We start from the raw sequence: 19,570 nt of genomic DNA on the forward strand, positions 1-19,570 counted from the left end.
CTGTCACTCTCACCCGCTCTCACGCCTCCCACTCTGAAGGCACTACGGGCTCACCATAGCCCGTGCTACTTGGAGCTTTGTTCCAGGTAGCGAATCTTTAACAACAACAACAGCTTCCCACACTAATGTCCTCCCTGGACTATTGTACCCGTGGGCGTCGGTTGGTACACTGCGTGATACAGGCGAAGTAGGAAGATGGATCTGTAATTTCACCAGGAACCGAACCCAGGGTGTAACAGCCAACGAAATAACATCCTGATCGCCCACCGTGAAAAGAACAGTCGCTCAGGGCACTGTGCTTGCTCTTCTACTTTTCGCCTCCTCATATCAGACTTAAACACGAGAGTAGATATTATAGAGGACACAGGAAACCTCCGATCTGACGTAAATCACTTCTTCCAATGAACCACAGAGGCAGCATGCTGTTTAATATGTTCCAGCTCCTGCGCTATGGAAAAAACGAAAATATCAAAATGAAATCACGTATAAAAACTAGTTAAATTAAGCCATAAAGCTAAAAGCCACATAAAAGATAAGGGAGTAATCATGTGGGAAGTTCATTCTTTTAAAGAACACAACAAAGTAGCTGTCACAACTGCAAGTAAAAATGACAAGAACCTTACACACAGAAATCACAATAGCTTGATGCATCAAATGAACAAATCCACAAGGGCCTTGACGAGGGTTCTCTTCGGACGTAGGTTCGAACCCTCGTCACGGCCCTTGTGGACAAGAACCTTTTATACAGAAGATGACGGACCAATGATGATACTTGTTAAGACATTAGTATAAACTGTGTTTTAATGCACGAATTCTCTCAATAAAAATTCTAAATTATTGGGACCGCTTAAAACTTATACATATTTATTCTCTAGATCGCAGGGGAGAGATGTACATAATAATTTACAACTGGAAAATATTAGAGGGACTGGTTCCAAATCTACACACGGAAATAACACCACATACTTGACGATGAGGCATGGCAGGATGTGCAAAACAGCCCCGATGAAAAGCAGAGGTACAATAGGTACACTGAAAGATGATTGATTTTTCAACATTCTCTCTCTAAAGATGGGGGACATGACAGGCCGACCTCTCACAGGGTTCAAGAGAGAGAAGTTAATTAGCATCTCTAAACGATGCCTGATCAACAGGGGTGTGCGCAGCGCCGTCTAACAGCCTGGTTGACCAGACCAACAACCTAGAGGTCAGAGAGCAGAACCCACAACAGGTAGAACTGCTTGAATTCACGTCGTTGTACTTGTAGGAGCTGTGATTCAGTTTTTGGGTCCCGCCTCCGTCACAACCATATACCCTTCTCTGCCCTATCTGTTCTTCTGAAAATCTTGCATATGGTGGTCATGTCTCTCCTGATTTTCGTCTCTTCGACGTAAAGTTTAATTCCTCTTATTATTTCCTCGTAGCTCACACATCTCCACTCTAGTAATAGTCTAGTGACGTACTTCTGGACTTTTAAAAGTACTGAAATCTGCCAGAAGTCTAATATCTGAAGTAAGAGGACTCAATTGCAAGGAGAGACTAAGGGAACGTAATCGCGACCATCAAGGCGAGAAGCAGCAGCAACACTGAGGGACGACGTGAAGGTGGACAGGGAGACACAGCTGTCACCTGGAGACGCCAGGTAGTTGTAGTACAGAAACCTGGCTTCATGTGCGGCTGTTCGTAAGCTGGAAGGACTCAGAGACGAAGTCGCGGTAACCATCGATCTCCACCAACACCAGCCATCACCAGCCATCACCAGCCACCTCCATCACCTCCATCAGCCATCTCCACCATCATCAGCCACCTCCATCACCTCCATCAGCCATCTCTACCATTATCAAGCCACCATCAGCTTATAAGAAAAACTTGCCCTCGTTAATTGCCGTGGTCAGGTCAGACAGTGTTAAGACAACTGAGCCTAAGGTTCAAAATGCATGACACAACAACCTCCTATTTTCTCCTTCTTGCCTTTGTTCACCACCACTCGCTGGTTTTTTTTTTTTTTTTTTTTTTTAGTTCTGCAGTCTTCTAAAAGGATGTAATTTTATGCTGTAGATAAGGGCAAGTTTGTATTGGAAATTGTGAAGATTATGGCAGTAAGGATGGTTGGAAGTGTAGCACTGTAGTGGCCAAGCCGCGGGGGTGTGAACTGCAATTAAGAAACCTAGATCACGTAAATTTCGCATTGGCGACCATCTCATTATCTCTCTCTCCCTCTCCCTCTCCCTCTCCCTCTCTCTCCCTCCCTCTCTCTTTCTCTCTCTCCCTCTCTCTTTCTCTCTCTCTCTCTCTCTCTCTCTCTCTCTCTCTCTCTCTCTCTCTCTCTCTCTCTCTCTCTCTCTCTCTCTCTCTCTCTCTCTCTCTCCCTCTCCCTCTCTCTCCCTCCCTCTCTCTTTCTCTCTCTCTCTCTCTCTCTCTCTCTCTCTCTCTCTCTCTCCCTCTCCCTCTCCCTCTCCCTCTCCCTCTCCCTCCCTCCCTCTCTCTTTCTCTCTCTCTCTCTCTCTCTCTCTCTCTCTCTCTCTCTCTCTCTCTCTCTCTCTCTCTCTCTCTCTCTCTCTCTCTCTCTCTCCCTCTCCCTCTCCCTCTCTCTCTCTCTCCCTCTTCCTCTCCCTCTCCCTCTCTCTCTCTTCCTCCTGACTGTGTTCTTTTTTCAGTATTGGCACTACATTGGCTGTCTTCCAACTCTGGCAGTTCTCCTGTTTCCAGTGACTTGTTTCATATAGTAAGCGGCCAGCACAAGACTTCCGCTCCTTATCTTAGTACTAATGTGATATTTTATCTGGCCCCCACAGCCTTAGTCGGATCTATCTCCAATAGGCACTTTCTTACTTCACCTCTAATATCACAAAGTCCTCCAGTGTTGCTTGGTTTGTCTCCATCCCTCCTTAGCTCAGGAAATTCTCCTTACTCTATTATGAAGACCTCCTGGAAGTCCACAATCGACTTTAGAATGGTCCAGGACGGACCGAAACGTCGTCGCCCCTTCATTTTCTAGTGTGTGGATTGGTTAACACCTCCTGGAACCTCCTGCTGAGCTCTTCACACACTTCTCTGTCGTTCTCAGTGAATGAGTCTTGTCCTATCCTCAGTTTCATCACTTGTTCCTTAGCTGTTGTTTCCCTCCTGATGTGGCTGTGAAGGAATTTGGGCAAATTTTCCTTTGGTTGCAACGTAATTTTCAAACTTTTTTTTTTTTGTTTCCCTTCTCAGTTTGTGGTACTCATTCCCTGTTCTCTGGTCTTCCTCTCTACGCTCTGCTTTTGTTCTTGTTTGTCTTCTATACCTTCCTGTTCATGAGTCTTGCTTCCTCACGTCCATGGTTAAACCATGCAATTGGCCTATGTCTTGCAGTACTCTCCCTCTGGAGAAGGAAAAGAACTATGAAGAGAAAGCACCAAGCCATCACGACTATATAGCACTTGGAAGGGGTCAAGATAAGGATTTGGGATGGGACTTGGGAGGGGGGGAAGGAATGAGGGAAATTTGTCCCTCTAGAGGACAAATTTGCTTGCTGCTTCCCAGCATTTCTCGTTGAAGAAGTCTATCATTTCCCCGAGTTCTCTCCCTCTGTATCGTCAACAGATGGTCTCATTAGTCTGTACTTTCCTTTTCGATATGGCAGCCTTTTGCCTCCTGACTTTGTTTCCTAGAAGTACATCCTTATTCCCACATGTTACTGCAGTTATAATGCCTGCTCATTCCTGAAGGGGGGTTCGAAATTGACTTCCAATATGTCTGACACATTGAGTATGAATCTGGCTGGTTCGTCATCGTCCTTCATTCTCGTGGGTCCACTGACATGTTGGCTTAGGAAGTTTCTCGTCTTCACTTCCCTGACCTTAACTCTCCATGTGTCAGTACCCCCCCCTTTAGGGTTCCCTATTCTCCAAATCTATTTTACCGTGGTTGAAGTCTCCATTGATCAAGAGTCTAGACCCATTTTTGTTTCCAACTGAGGCAGCTCTTTGCAGGATTGTAAAAACTGCCCCATTATTTCTATCATATTCATGCATGGGTCTTCTATCAATTCGCGGAGAATTGTAGATCATGTCTACTATCATCTCAGTCCCTCCCATTGTCATGGGTCTTGTTATGTAGTCACTGAATCCTTCACAACCTGGGATTAGCAGTTGAACGTCCAGTCCATCTGGATCAACTTGCCAACTCCTCTCTTCAACCCGTTCTCGCACTTTCTTACAGTCAATATTGACTTATTAAATACGTATTTAATAAGTCAATATTGACTATACGAAAGTGCGAGAACGGGTTGCCTCTCTTGCAACTCTTCTCTTTCCCTTCTTACAGTATGGCAGTCTTGGGGGGGGGGGAAAAACTGCATTAATTACATGGCTCCTAACAATTTCGTTTCTGTGAGTGCAATTAAACCGGGATTATCCTCACTTGTCCAGTCCTTCAGTTCAATTGTTTTGTAATTCCATCCATACTGACGAGCATGACCTTAGAACGCACTTCGTTCATTGCATCATTCTATAGCTCCGTCGTTGTGTGTACCCCCAGGCTCGAGTGACTTTTCAGTGTGTGTGGTGTGTGGTGTGGGCGGGTTGATAGGTGGTTAGAAAAGAGTTGGGGGGGAGGAGAATTTGGGTGTGATTTAATACTGCTTGAGGAATTCAGGGGTGAGGTTGGTGGAGAGGAAAAGCGGGAGATGTTTTTGAAGGGTGGAAGAGGGTAGTAAGGAATGTATGCACGGATCTGGGATAGGAGAGAGGGTTAGGAAAGAGTGGGAAGGGGGGGGGGATGAGTTATACTGCTATTGTAGTTGACTCTACAGATATCGAGCTAGGGGACGTAGGTATTCCCATTCCCCCTTCCCTTCCCTTCCCTTCTCAGCAACTCCGTCTCTTTTTTGCATTCGCAACTCTCCCTTTCCCTTGTCATATAGAAAGACGAAAAACAGAAACAAATAAAGAGGGAGAAAAACAGAAAAAACGAAAAAAGAGGAAGAGAAAAAAAGAGGAAGAAGAGAAGAAGGAATTAGAGAAGAAGATAGGATGGCAATAATGCTAAAGACAAAACATGGAGACGCAAAAGACGAAGAGTGGGAGGAGGAGGAGTAGGAGGAGGGAAGAGCGACCTTGACCAGCTTCTCAGAGATCTCTGCTAATCTTCACACACACAAAAAAAAAGACATAAAATAGTATGAAAATAGAATCGAGGCGGAACGACTTAAGTACCGTCAGATAATAAGACCTCTTGTGCTTCCTAGAAGACAAAAGTCGTCTGGAATTATTTTACCATTGGAATATTAGTGGTATTATTTCTATTTCGTCTACTGGAATACTTTGTGGTTTGTACCTTGTTTTTCTAGTAAGTTGGGATAAGGTTAGGCTACAGGCCACCAGGCTACGAGGGGGGGCCTAGTGGAAAGCGCGCAGGACTCGTAATTCTGTGGCGCGGGTTCGATTCCCGCACGAGGCAGAAACAAATGGGCAAAGTTTCTTTCACCCTGAATGCCCCTGTTACCTAGCAGTAAATAGGTACCTGGGAGTTAAGTCAGCTGTCACGGGCTGCTTCCTGGGGGTGGAGGCCTGGTCGAGGACCGGGCCGCGGGGACACTAAAGCCCCGAAATCATCTCAAGATAACCTCAAGATAAGGTGGTAGCGATAAAGAACTGGGGCAAGATGGGAGTGAGAGAGAACTGAAAAGAGAAAGGAAAAAATTTAGGAGACATTAAATTAGATAGAGAAGACATATATCTACAACTTATCTGACAGAAAATAAGAGATATATGCAATCTATGTGATAGAAAAAATGAAATATATGTTATTTATGTGATAGAGAAAACAGAGATGTCACTTATTCTTCGAGGACCAGTTTTTGTCGGATTTTATAAAGACATGAAGAGCATTCATCTTTTGTGTCGGGGTATAAAGGTAGAGAGCATCCTGCTCTAACACTCGCACACACAATCCTTACCCAACCACTTGGGCTGGACGGTAGAGCGACGGTCTCGCTTCACGCAGGTTGGCGTTCAATCCCCGACCCGTCTCAAAGTGGTTGGTGCACCATTCATTCTGCCTATCCCCCCATCCCTCGTCCCATCCCAAATCCTGATCCCTTCCAAGTGCTATACAGTCGTAATGGTTTGGCGCTTTCTCCTGAACAGTTCCCTTCCATTCCCTTGGCCGTTTTCCTGTCGAATCGTTCATTCTCTCCTTGTTAACTCCTATAGTGATCTTTATGGTAATCCTGGAAACACAAACTGAAACTGTCTCTATTTTTCCGCTTGTTACAACTTGTAATAGAGTTGTTACATCTTGGCTTAACGTATTTATGACGTATTAGAACGTTGTTACAACTTGCTATATTGGTTGTTATAACTGGTTAGGAAGTGTTAAAATTTGTTCGAACGTTGTACCAACGTCGTAGTTTCGGTGTGTGTTTGGCAGGATATCACATGTGACCTCATTTCTCTGTAATGGTTTCTGACTTTTATCTCCACTACACAGTGGTTGCTGGACCCTCGAGCTATACTTCACCCTATGCTCTCGATAATATATCATTCTAAGCCTTATCCTACTCATTTCTCTTGGAACATGACCCGCCAACCGGTTTATAACCGGGGCCCCAATTACTCCCGGGTAAACAGGGGTGAAGAGTTTAAGATTGAAGCCCAGTCAATCCTTAACTGTTCACTATCTGACTGGGTCCTGTCTGTTAGGTATTCTCTCAACTATTGAAGTGTCCTGCCAGTTATTCCCCGCCTACTTCTCAAGTTTATGTAGAAGTCTCTTATGCAAGACTATGTCGAAAATGTTTTGATAGTCAAGAAATACGCAGTCTGCCCACCCTTCTCTGTCCGGTCTTATTATCGTGAGTCATGAAACTCTTGTGGGTGTGTTTGGGCATGTTTGCATACTTAATCCTCTCTAGATGTTTTACTAATCTGATCCTTATCTCACTTTCGAGTACTTCACAAGGGGTTGCTTGTCAGGGGGAGACTGGTCTGAAGTTATCTGCTACCTCTCTGCCCCTCTTCTTGTATATTGGTACACATTTGCCGTTGTTCAGCTGCTAGGTAACTTCACCTTCACAAATCTTTATAGATAGGAGCTGGACAATCGACTTGAGAATGGTCCAGGACGGACCGAAACGTCGTCATCCCTTCACTTTCTAGTGTGTGGTCTGATCAACATACTTCAGCCACGTTCTTGTGACTCATCGCCTGCATGGGAGCTGGAGATACACTGACAGCCTGTGTGTAGTTTTTTCAACATCCATGATGATACATTGTATGGTCCTGTAGTTTTCATTGTATCTATATTACTGGGGTCTGATAATAGGCGTAGGATCGCTAGATTGTTTCGAGTGCGGGTCAGACATATCAGTGAACAACTTTGGGTTGATATTCATAGGAGCTGCCTCGTATAAGTCAATAGGTCTTCTGCAATTTTTCCTTTATTCTCATGTTGTGATCTAATCTAGTTGTCTCATTACTAAGCTGTTACCTCGATATTTGTCAGTGTCTCTCCTTGCAGTGGTGAAGCCTTTACGACTGAGTTGTGTACATGTCAATTAGTTCCTCATAAATTTCAAAGTCAATTCTTATATGTTCTCTTCCCCTTTTGCATAAACCTCAGGTCATTCAGTTGTTTCTCAGCTCCCGATGCTATATCATTTTTTTCAGAATTTTGTATGGTGCATTTTTTTTTAATTATGTGATCATTCCTCTGTTCAAAGTCTTTTTACTCTCCATTTTTCACTTTTTGTTTTTGTTTCTTGGTATTGTCAATTCAATCATTGGTTGTTATATTCACTCACACGTTTATCTTTTACTGTTATTACTGAGAGAGAGAGAGAGAGAGAGAGAGAGAGAGAGAGAGAGAGAGAGAGAGAGAGAGAGAGAGAGAGAGAGAGAGAGAGAGAGAGAGAGAGAGAGAGAGAGAGAGAGAGAGAGAGAGAGAGAGAGAGAGAGAGAGAGAGAGAGAGAGAGAGAGAGAGAGAGAGAGAGAGAGAGAGAGAGAGACTATTTTTAACTCGTGTAAACGAGAAGGTCAGACAATAGTGGATGCAACAGACAGTATTGAGTAACTGGGTCAGTGAACCTAGTATGTATGCTGTGTTGCGTGTGCGTGAGTGCGTGTGAGTGCGTGTGTGTGTTGAGTGCTAGCTCCTGAGTACCGCCTTGCCATCTATTAGTTGTCTAGACCAGTGACCTCTCAAAACAAGTGATACTGGACTAATGATGATACATTATATGACACAAGTACTCTCTAGGGTAGAATACTGTTGCACGCTAACAGCCCTATTCAAAGCTGGAGAAATTGCTAACCAAGAAAACGTGCAAAGATTTTTTACTCCCCGATTCCATTCGTCAAACCATTTAAATCGAAGGAACACTTAGAATTTCTCAAAATGTATTCTCTAAAGTGCAGACGAGAGATTTACACATGTTCTAAATATACACACCAGAGTAACACCACATGTGAGACCAGGAGGCATGGCAGAATGTGCAAAGGAGCCCCGTTGCAAAAGAGCTGCCTCTCACGGTGATCAAAAAAGAGAACTTGACCAATACCGCCAAAGGATACCTGACCAATCGGGCTGTAATTCATAGGTCAGATTGCGAGCAGCGGGGGTCTAACAGCCTGGTTGACCAGACTACCAACCAGGAGGCCTGGTCTGAGACAGGGCCGTGGGGGACATTGATTCCCGGGACCACCAAAAGGTACACGATAGATAGGTGACTCCTAAAACTCCTGTTTCTTGCCATATCTATTTTCTAAATTATTTATTCTGTCAGTCTCCAACATCTATCCCTCTAGTCCGTTATATTTGTTGCTTTACTTCGTGCCAAAAAGCATATTCTATCCTCCCTGTGACTGCGCATCGAGGCATGCGCATCTGTCTATCTATCCATGTCCTCTTGTTCTACTCTGCCCTATACCACACATTTCCACTTTATCAACATTTTAACTTCTCCTGTGAATCTCTTATGTCGTTATCATGTCTCCCTGGCTGTCCCACCTTCAATGTTCAGCTCCTGCAGCTTCTCTTTCTCTTTCAGATCATGTAATATAAACACTCAGCAAACAAACAATATAACCACAACCTTATTTTGAGTGTTTGTACTTTGATTCAATGTTGTAACGACCTAAATTTGTTGAAAAACTCTATGGAAAACCAAAGCACCGTTTCCGACTTTAGATGAGTTGTTGGTTGTCCTAATAGCAGCCACTCCTCTGGGACACCCCCCCCCCCCCATGACCCTCCCCTATGACAAATCACCATGGCAAGTTGTGTGAACCTAATCAAAAGAGTTCCATTCACCTAGGCTGTTTGGGACTCGAACCGTGGACCCCACGCGTGTGAAGCCGTAGATCAACCGACTGTGCTATATAGTTACGGCCTCACACACGTGGGGTCCACGTGTGTGACTTGTTAAATTTGTTAAGCAGGCCTTGCTTCCTCTAAAGCCTTATTGATGTTTGGAGAAAACATTTTTCATACATTAGATGATTTACTAATCTATTCTGCTTAACCTATCCTTTCACCCCACAGATAACGTATATGAGTATCACTGGTCTTAGGGGCTATTGCCTGTCCCCTTTCTTAACTACGGCTACAACGTTGGCTATCATCTATTCCTGTGGGATGGGAGAAAGCTATCTGGCTATCTTGTATTCCTGTGTCCTCTTCTCCTGTGTAGCCTAGTGTTCTTAACTCTTCAGCGGCCTGCTTTAGTACCGCCATGGGGACAACTGTATCCGGTTCTGATGCTTTTTATTCCGGCCAATTCCTCTGTTTTCACGCTTTCTCCGGTGCCACATCTGTTGCTAATCCTGTTGGCTAAATGTCCATTCTCCGTTTTGTTGTCCGGTAGTTCAGACTGAAGTGCTAAAACTTCCTGAAATCTGTGGTTGAGAACAAGAGGCGGGTGTCGTTTTCTGTATGTGCTCTTCCGAACGTTCTAATGCCCGGACGTTTGAACGGTCACCGATGTCTTCCTTCTGCTGCTTTACACTAACTCATTACTCGTCCTGTTGTAAGAGTCATGGTTCCCGCGTTCCACCGTCCCTGTATCTCTCTTCCGTGACTTTTTTGTTTCTAATGTTTGCACTGTAGCTCAGGATTTTTTGTGTGAGGATGAAAAGCGCCTTAACATCTCTCCTTCTCTTTCTCTCTCTCTCTCTCTCTCTCTCTCTCTCTCTCTCTCTCTCTCTCACCCCGTCCACACACACCCCCCCACCATCCCCCATCCTCTAACCAATCCCCCCCACCTCCACCTATCACTGGCTAAGGGCGTACACTAGTTATATTACAAGCATATCTAAGCCGCGCCTCAGAAAACCTTGACATAAATTGAAAAATTTACATTAAGTGGTAAATATTGGAGCTTGGTGATGGTGAATGATTGACATATCTGTGAGCCTCAGTGCTGACGCCTATAAGCCGTTGTTATGGTGTTCAAAATGAACATGCATCATACGGAAGAATTATGTATTCATTCTCTAAGAACTGAATCAAAATTCAATAATTGGTAAATGTGTGCAAATTACAACTAATTATTATATGACTTTTTTATATATAACAAGCGTTGTTTGAGTTGATAATAGCTGGCAGTTGTGTCGTTCTTGCCCGATGGAACAACCACACTTGGACTTTAAAGATGGCCGCCACAACCTCAACATTTATATATATATATATATATATATATATATATATATATATATATATATATATATATATATATATATATATATATATAAGTGTTTCTTATATATATTTTTTGTAGGCTTTTTGCATAAATTTTTCTTAGAAAGTAAAGTTCCTTTTGCGTGTGTGTGTGTGTGTGTGTGTGTAGCGTGGGTGGAGACAGGCCATGACTGCTCATACAAATTACATGTTTGGATAACTGACTGCCTTCAGAATTGGTATTTCCAATTTGGTTGCCAGCGAAGATATTTCTCGCAGACACACACACACACACACACACACACACACACACTATACACATAAACACACTAGCGCGTTATATGACAACGAGTGCTGGGAAGACGGGACACCACGAGCGTAGCTCTCATCCTGTAACTACACTTAGGTAATTACACACACACACACACACACACACACACACACACACACACACACACACACACACACACACATATATGTATATATTCATTCACTCACCTGGACAATAGGAGCCTCGAACCGTTGCTCACACAAACCGTAGTCCAGCAGCTCTACCCACTGAGCCACGAGGACCCCTTAAAATAGGAAGAAGTCCAGAGGTACCAAACTGCTGCCCAACTGGAACTTTAAGTCTTCCCTGGGAGAGGGGGGGGGGCACTTTGGCATGATCTTCTGTTGTTGTTACTGCTGCTGTTGCTGCTACAACACAGAGAGTAATCCCACTATCGTAACTTCAGTACAAGTAATCCAGTAATTCAGTAGAAGCCTCAGGAAATCCTCGTGTGTTCAATCGAACTCCAGGTTGCAATCCTTTTGACCATATCGTGGTCTGATTGTCTGAAGGGACGTGTGACTACTCTCCCCATACGTTCGAGCCCACATCACTGCTCCTACTGATTTTCTCACTAGTACTGCTATTGCTGATATTACTACTAGTATTAATGTTGTTGTTGTTACTAGTACTAGTACTAGTACTAGTACTGCTGTTAGTGGCGGTGTCTCTCGTCATGCCTCACCTCATTACGACTCACTAATTAATTCCTTCTAATTAAGAAACAGGATCTCCGCGGTCTCAATTACACAAGCCGACAGGTGATTCCCGTCAGCCGTTGCCTAGGAGACAGAGGGAAGAGGGGAGAGGGGAGGGGGGGGGGTGAGAGGGGGAGAACAGAAGGGGAAAGGAGAGAAGGATAAATGAGAGGAAGGGGGAGAGAAATGGTGTCGTGAGGGGGGCAGAAAAAGGGGGGAAGAGGGTGATTGCTACGCAACGACGGCTTATCTGGAATTGATTGACGACCATCATTAGAGAATTGACAGTGACTGACGGTGATGTATTCCACCTGTGTTGACAGGTGGGACTCTACCGTCAGTGTTGACTGACGGTGATGATTTGTGCTCAAGGCGATATGTCGCTGGATGAGCCAATTACGTTATCCTAGATAACGATAACACCAGGATCCTGAGTCAAGCCTTACAACTACAAAATATCTTTAATAAAACATTATAACAGGCATATCTGACTCACACATGACGTATCACATACCAAACATCAAAATACATGTGTCAAACACCTGTTTCAAACATCTATATCGAACACCTGGATCAATATTTGCCTCATGAGGCATCATTGCGTGGTCCGAGAGCTGTAGTCCGCATCTCAAAGGGTGTCATTGGGTCGTTAATAACACAAAGCCAGCGTTTACGATCAGGAATCATGTTTTTGCTCCCGAAGAGCGAGATTATTGAGCAGCGCCACTCATCCTACGCGTGAACATAGCGTTTGTATCATGTAATAACCTAAAATAATTTTAAATCAACTGTCCTCAAAGGAACATGAACCTAAAATAACACGAGAGGCAACTGTGTGTGTGTGTGTGAGGCAGCAACAACAGAGCACGCGGCTACAAGAGGCCCTGTAGTCATCACCAGGACAGAGATGTGTCTATTCCATCTGCCGCGTGGCGTAGCTGCTAGAGGGCGGGACCCAGGCGGCGCCGGCCTGCCTGGTGTGGAGTCCCCCCCCCCCAGCAACCTGTTGCGAGGGGAGGCAGCAGGAGGCCCAGGCAGGGAGGGGAGTGAATTTAAATTAAAAAATGGGGAGTGGGGGGAGAGGGAGGGCGAAGCCTGGAGAGGGTAGAGCGGGAGATCGCAAGAGGACGAAGACACGAGAGGCGGGAAGCACTAGAGGCGGGAAGGAGACTTTTAGGCCCTCTATACCAGGCACTCTTAAATACCACAGGAACAGAGTCACAGTATTACGAGTTAATTATACTAATACTCTCGTAACTTGATTACAAATTAGCTAAACGCGGGTTCGGTACCTGAGCTGTTTCACCCCCATCTCCCCCCCCCCCACCTCCAGTCTGGTAGGCTTCTCCAGGCCTACAAGAGTGGTTATGGTACTGTGTACGCCAGCGGGTACGCCCGGGTGATGCAGGTTCGAACCCTGGTCGGGTCATAAGAGTTCTCAAGTGATTTAAACAAATATATTTGATATCCCAAGAGTATAACTCAACCAAAGCAGAATTATCGGTTAAGGACCTGCCCGAAACGCTGCGCGTACTAGTGGCTTTACAAGATTGTAAATACCATGCTATGTATTCTCACAAACCCAATGTACCTTCTTGTATATAAATAAATAAATAAATTATAAGAAAGGACGCACCAAAAAGAAAGCATAAATGACATATGCAAAAAAAAAAATAAAGAACCATACTGTTGAATGACCTCCCAAATGCAATAAATTATATACAGTACGTCTCTAAGCCCAAATCCTGACCCCTTCCATGTGCTATATAGTCGTCATGACTTGGCGGCACTTCCCCCTGATCTACAAGATATCTACAAGATAAACAACGAAACATTAACATCATTTAGCATCAATTTTACCCATTTCTCCACCTTAAGACAAGTTCACTCATTATCCAAAGTTATGGGCAGAATACTGAGTGTAATTATTGGTCTTATCAAATATACAGATGCTGTAACTACCTCGTAACCACTGTAACTTGTTCCCTTTAGCATAATAATAATAATATTAATAATAATAATCATATGGGACTTGTATCTATAGTAACTGTGTTTATTATCTACAAGATAATAAGCACTTATACTCAAGACTAACCACAAGAGGAGGAGGAATCCGGTGTTGGCCTTGTGTGTGTATGTGAGTACGTGCCCTCTGTTGGCCCTGGGGGGGGGGAGGGGGTGTTTAATGTGTGTGTGTTGGGGTCATTTGTGTGTTGTGTTTACTGTGTGTGTGCCTGATCTCTCTTTTTTTTTTTAATTTTTGCCCCGAGGGGCGAGTTTATTGGGCAGCGCCACTCATCTTGTGAGTGGACACACCGCCATAGCAACATGTACCACACTCCCCAATAGGAAGAAAACCCGCTGGGTTGTTCATCCTGATCTCTTTAACTCGGAATGTTAACATGGTTAAACAAAAATTCCACCTTAAGAACTAGTGATGAGTATACCTGAGCAGGTTAACAAGTACAGACTCGGTTTACTCCGTCTATCACCATTCTATCATGCAGGTAGAATCATACATCTATGAATCATCATTCAGTAAGGTCAGCAGACTTCTACACGTTACTTCTGCTAGGCTGAGGCTCAGCTACAAGCACCTCTGGGAGTTTCCACAACCTCCTGATGTAGCTGACTAAATGTAAACTTTGTCAGCAGAACTATTCACTTTGTGTCACTATGTAATCGAATATGAAAAACAAAATCGCAGAATTCAGAGATAATTCTGTCAATGATGTTCAAGAATTGTGTAAGTACTTCATACAAAATTATGTAGTACTAATAATCATAGCCTAGTATCCGATGTTGTTTATTGACATGTGAAGCGTGCACATGACCGTAAAGCTGCCGTCTGCACATGACTGTAAAGCTGCCGTCTGCACATGACTGTAAAGCTGCCGTCTGCACATGACCGTATAGCTGCCGTCTGCACATGACTGTAAAGCTGCCGTCTGCACATGACTGTAAAGCTGCCGTCTGCACATGACCGTAAAGCTGCCGTCTGCACATGACCGTAAAGCTGCCGCCCAGTTGGGAGTGTGTGTGTGGAGCAGAATTAGTAACTGACTCACCGCAGATGTAAATTGTCTTGAATCAAGAGTGTTGTGGGTCACTTACTGAACCACTTGTGATATAATGATGACTTATTAATTACTGTAACTAGCCTTACAAGATTGTCACTTGCTTAGCCTAACAAACTATGCACTATGTGCCTCTGCCCACGAGATCGGTATTGGGAGCCTAATAAATTTAAAAAATAAATCAATCCGTACCAAATAAAGCAAAAAGTCTTATTATTATTAATGTGACAGCAATAAAACTTAACAATAGCCCTTAATAGTGTCAAAGTCTGAGCCTTGTTACATGAGCTGTGCGTTGAGAGACTATAACTAGTTCCTGGAATTACTTAGAATGCAGAATTACGTTAATTACTTTTAATTATTGATATTATTACTGCTTGACTCTGTATAATCCTAGCTATATTTGACAGCTAATACATCAGTAACTGATTTGTTTGTAAATTATATATATATGCAAATTTCATAGGCTCTTCTGACATTATAGATAAGCCTAAGGCTAGTCCATAACAGTCAACATATCAAATCTGTTGTCAGGGTGAGGTGGTAATCTGTTGTCAGGGTGAAGTGGTAATCTGTTGTCAGGGTGAAGTGGAAATCTGTTGTCAGGGTGAAGTGGAAATCTGTTGTCAGGGTGAAGTGGTAATCTGTTGTCAGGGTGAAGTGGTAATCTGTTGTCAGGGTGAAGTGGTAATCTGTTGTCAGGGTGAGGTGGTAATCTGTTGTCAGGGTGAGGTGGTAATCTGTTGTCAGGGTGAGGTGGTAATCTGTTGTCAGGGTGAGGTGGTAATCTGTTGTCAGGGTGGGTGGAAATCTGTTGTCAGGGTGAGGTGGTAATCTGTTGTCAGGGTGAGGTGGTAATCTGTTGTCAGGGTGGGTGGAAATCTGTTGTCAGGGTGAGGTGGTAATCTGTTGTCAGGGTGAAGTGGTAATCTGTTGTCAGGGTGAGGTGGTAATCTGTTGTCAGGGTGAGGTGGTAATCTGTTGTCAGGGTGAGGTGGTAATCTGTTGTCAGGGTGAAGTGGTAATCTGTTGTCAGGGTGAAGTGGTAATCTGTTGTCAGGGTGAGGTGGTAATCTGTTGTCAGGGTGAGGTGGTAATCTGTTGTCAGGGTGAGGTGGTAATCTGTTGTCAGGGTGAGGTGGTAATCTGTTGTCAGGGTGAAGTGGTAATCTGTTGTCAGGGTGAAGTGGTAATCTGTTGTCAGGGTGAGGTGGTAATCTGTTGTCAGGGTGAGGTGGTAATCTGTTGTCAGGGTGAAGTGGTAATCTGTTGTCAGGGTGAAGTGGTAATCTGTTGTCAGGGTGAAGTGGTAATCTGTTGTCAGGGTGAGGTGGTAATCTGTTGTCAGGGTGAGGTGGAAATCTGTTGTCAGAGTGAGGTGGTAATCTGTTGTCAGGGTGAAGTGGTAATCTGTTGTCAGGGTGAGGTGGTAATCTGTTGTCAGGGTGAGGTGGTAATCTGTTGTCAGGGTGAAGTGGTAATCTGTTGTCAGGGTGAGGTGGTAATCTGTTGTCAGGGTGAGGTGGTAGAGATCACATCTCCACCACCTCACCCTGTTCACTAATCCTGTTCTGGACACAGACCTACTTGACCCTTCACGCGGAAACAGAAATATTTCCACGTCCGGTGATTGTGTCTGTTGCTGAGACAAAAGTTTCTCTCGCACTTTGTAAACGAAACATTAATGACATTATGTAAAAAATATTCCTCGAACACTGTTTATGTAGGACAGACGTAAATGTATTTATGTATGTAGGTTAGATTAGGATTTAAAAAGCACTATCTATCATCTACGGTTGTTGATTGTTCAATAAATCTCTGAACTATATGTTTAACAGATCTCTCACCCTGTCCATGGAGGACAGAAGAAAATGTATATATGCTGGTTAGTATTGTAAATGTCTGGCCACGTCTGTGGTAGATAATAATAATAATAAATATATCTCTTACACCATGCTCATATTTTTTGATAGGATCAAGAGCTTATTTCCTGGGCCTCGGTTTTACATCATTCACTAGTGTAAATCCTCCTTATTATTCAGGTGTATTTACACAACATAAGGGTTATACTGAAAATTCTTCCCAGTGATGTATTGGGAGGTATTCTCCTTAGTAGCCGTGTAGAGTAGGAATGTTGTTGTTGTTGTTGTTAAAGATTCGCTACCTGGAACAGAGTTCCAAGTAGCACGGGCTATGGTGAGCCCGTAACTTAGAGTAGGAAGGATTTGTGGGATGTTGAGGGAGGGGAAAGACTGGGAGAGAGGGTAGAGAAGGAATGAGAGAAGGGGGAAGGAGAAGAGGAGAAAGGTGGAGGGAATAGGAGAATTGAGAGAGAGAGAGAGAGAGAGAGAGAGAGAGAGAGAGAGAGAGAGAGAGAGAGGTGATTTTGACACAAGGGACAGAGAAAGGGGGGAAGTAGACCCGAGCACAGCCGGGTACCGAAGCTATAGCAGTATAATAAACATAGAATTACATATAAAACAATAATCTCTCGAAATCAAATGCATAAATAATATAGAATGAAGGAGCCAGGTCGTCCGGGATATGGATGTTCTACATGTATAACTGCTAGCATTATCACAATGTTCTTGTTCTCTGGTGAACACTAACACCGCTGCCTGCGTCTTATACCCAATTAGCAAGAACACTAATGGAACACGTTAACATGCCATAACCTAATTCTGACCGACTAGACTGTTTGTCCTCGCCGGTGCAACGCCTGTCGACACGGGTCACTGCAACACTGGACACAAGTGGTAAATGTCACCAAACATTAATAATGTTCCTTGACACACACACACACACACACACACACACACACACACACACACAGCCCAGTAGGCTCAGGAACCTGTACACCTGTTGATTGACGGTTGAGAGGCGGGACCAAAGAGCCAGAGCTCAACCCCCGCAAGCATAACTAGGTGAGTACAACTGAGTACACACATACACACACACACACACACACACACACACACACACACACACACACACACACACAGTCTTATCACCTTATCTCGTATGATAATTTACGAGTAGCTGGGTAAGAAGTTTGTCGCCTACACAAGAACCAACTAATAATATACAAACTGTGTGACACTAAAGTCCCCTTGTCACTGACACGTCAAGAGTTACTGAACAATTAGGTAAACTCGACTTGGTTAAGCTTCAAAGGAACAAAAAAACTAGACTTATGAGTTTCGTTCGATTATGTGGGTGTCCTCCGCTTGAGAGGTGTCTGACATCTGTGTAGGCTTCTCAAGTGTAAGGTAAGTTATCAAGTATCAGGCTTCTCAAGTTATCTGTAAGAATAGATGCGCTTATCTCTGCTGAGAAAATTACTCATTGCTGTTGGAAAGGTTCTCCGTTGTGCTTGAGCTCAGTTCTGCTCAAAACCTCATTTTTACTGCGAAAGTTCTCATCTGTGTTTCAAAGAAAATGCTCGTTTCTGCTGTCAAAACTATTTCTTTAGAAAAACCGCTCCTCTGTGCTTGTACAAGCGCTTCTCCTCTTACCCTGAGAGGCTGTGAATCCTCAAATGTAGCTTTGGGGAAGCAGAGACAAGAGATTCCTTTTCCGGAGGCGACGATGAACTTATAACTCCACGAAGTGTTTTTCTGAGACCGATGCGCTAGTGGCCTTTTCGCAACACTAGCTGTCTGCGTCTTCACGACTTCGATGTTACCAAACGCTGCTTCCTTTCGAAGTCTTGACGGACACTGGTGATGGTCTCCCAGAGTATCCCTTACCCTGGAGCACTAATTGATGTGCAAATAAAAGGCCTTAGGACTTTGAACCAAAATTCCAAATCCTTTATCAAAGACTTCCCTTTCCTTCTAGACTCTCCACCAGGATGACGCCAGTTCCCCTTCCATGTCAGCTGTACACCAGTATTCATTGAGATTCTTGTAATGACATTTCCCTAAGGCCTCCTGCTGGCACTTTCTGATTGGCTGGTTAATCAGATCTCTTGTGATATGTAATCTTAATTAGGCACAAGCTTGATTTGTCGAGCTTGAAATTTTAAATATGAATGAACTCAAATACACAAATTACAACAAATTCAGTCATGACATTCCACTGAGAACATGACAGGAATGTCAGCTGACACAAATACATACGTTGAGGGGTATGAGGCTTGCATGACTGACCCAAGCCTGTAGAATGTCGCGGGTTGTTGAAGTCTGAAGATGTGTTCTCATTACATAAGCTCCAAACCTGCTAAGCACATCTGGAGCTTAACACCTGCATAACACACCTGGCTTATTATAAACCAAATGCGTTTGGCAGGTGTTACTATAAGCCAGGTGTGTTATGCAGATGTTATTATTAGCCAAACGGTAGGTATTAACGATATTACCTATCAGTACTTATCTAACAGTGACCAACTAGAAGTGAGGTTTAAATTACAATGTCCCACCTACTAGAACCTTATGGCACCTATTGCGTTATAACTAAACTATCCTGACCTTCGAATTCCTTGTCGAATCTGGCCTTAAAGTTGTGGATGGAGGTGGCTCCCGCAACTTCTTCTTTCAGTACATTCCACTTGTCAACCACCCGTGCAAGTGCAAGTATTTCCTTGCATTCCTGTGGCTCTCTTAAGTGTCCAGCATCCACCTGTGTCCTCTTTGTTCTACTGTCTCTCATTTTGAAGAGGCTGCATGTGTCCTCGTCCACCTTATCTATTCCCATCAGATGTGGTGAAGATAGTGATGTCAGTGGTGGTGGTAGTAGCTTTGGTGGTGGTGGTGGTGGTGGTGATAGTAGTGGTAGTAGTGGTAATAGTGGTGATGAGGGAGAT

General features: G+C 43.9%; 1 protein-coding gene across 2 annotated transcripts in view; it reads right to left on the reverse strand.

Annotated features, from left to right (window-relative positions):
• Sbp2 (SECIS-binding protein 2) overlaps window positions 1–19,570 on the reverse strand; it is a 132,499-nt gene that overhangs the window by 47,519 nt on the left and 65,410 nt on the right. Inside the window, exon 1 of one of the 2 annotated variants that reach the window (XM_045769343.2) lies at window positions 19,236–19,386. The exons of the other annotated variant lie outside the window; for it this stretch is intronic. The gene's annotated coding sequence lies outside the window, so the exon portion shown is untranslated. Of the gene's footprint in view, window positions 1–19,235; window positions 19,387–19,570 lie in introns of those variants that run through there. 2 annotated transcript variants of the gene reach the window in all.

This window comes from Procambarus clarkii, chromosome 68, assembly GCF_040958095.1.
Source record: "Procambarus clarkii isolate CNS0578487 chromosome 68, FALCON_Pclarkii_2.0, whole genome shotgun sequence".
Lineage (NCBI taxonomy): Eukaryota > Metazoa > Arthropoda > Malacostraca > Decapoda > Cambaridae > Procambarus > Procambarus clarkii.